The sequence below is a fragment of the Penaeus monodon genome, chromosome 22 (assembly GCF_015228065.2).
Source record: "Penaeus monodon isolate SGIC_2016 chromosome 22, NSTDA_Pmon_1, whole genome shotgun sequence".
Taxonomy (NCBI): Eukaryota; Metazoa; Arthropoda; class Malacostraca; order Decapoda; family Penaeidae; genus Penaeus; species Penaeus monodon.
Genome location: NC_051407.1, coordinates 8,138,307 through 8,139,149, shown reverse-complemented (window position 1 = coordinate 8,139,149; position 843 = coordinate 8,138,307).

Below are 843 nucleotides of genomic sequence, written 5' to 3'. Positions count from 1 at the left end.
TATGTTTAGTGTAAGGATAGATGTGTGCATTAAAGATTCCATTATTAAATACATAAATTATTTCTGACAACTAATAGATCCCTCATGCTACTAAGTCTCGAATACCTATGCTTAATAGATACCCAATACATTGTCCTAATAGTTGAATCTATTCAATATGTAGATCGTAATTGAAATATACAGTAATCATGATATAGATAACGTGAATCTATAAGTATCTAATAATGATATAATGGCAGTTATATTACAAAATTCCTGTCAATCCATATATATAATAGATGTCTCATAGAATATTAGCTGTTTGTTGTGTAGGCAATGTGGTTCAGGTGTAGCGCTTCATGTAACGCTGTACGAAGGTGTGTTTCTGTGTGGTAACATAAGACCGCTGGCCTTGATACTCAAGCTCATAAGTCACTCTTGATATACCTCCTATCATTAATTCATAATAAGCCCAATCGCTAATTAAAGATCTATATAATACTTAATTATAGATTATCTAATCCATCAGAAGTAGCCAGTTGTACTTTGAACGCTGCATAGCATTTATGCAAGAAATACGAGTCAAGCAGTTTTTACTTAAATTAATATTAAATAATTATAGTGTTCGCAGGAACTACGTTATTATTGTTTTAATTAATCTGTTTTTGTGTTACGAGAGATATCATAAATGGTTATAGTATTCTTGTATATGGTTACATATAGTAATTCAAATCAATTACCCTAAATTGTGTGTTATAGTGGGCCCATTCATGTTGTTGGTGTATTTTTGTTAGGTCTGTTATCAATTTTGATTTTGTTTTTTTGTTCAGTTTGTAATATGACAAATTATACACTCTAAATTCC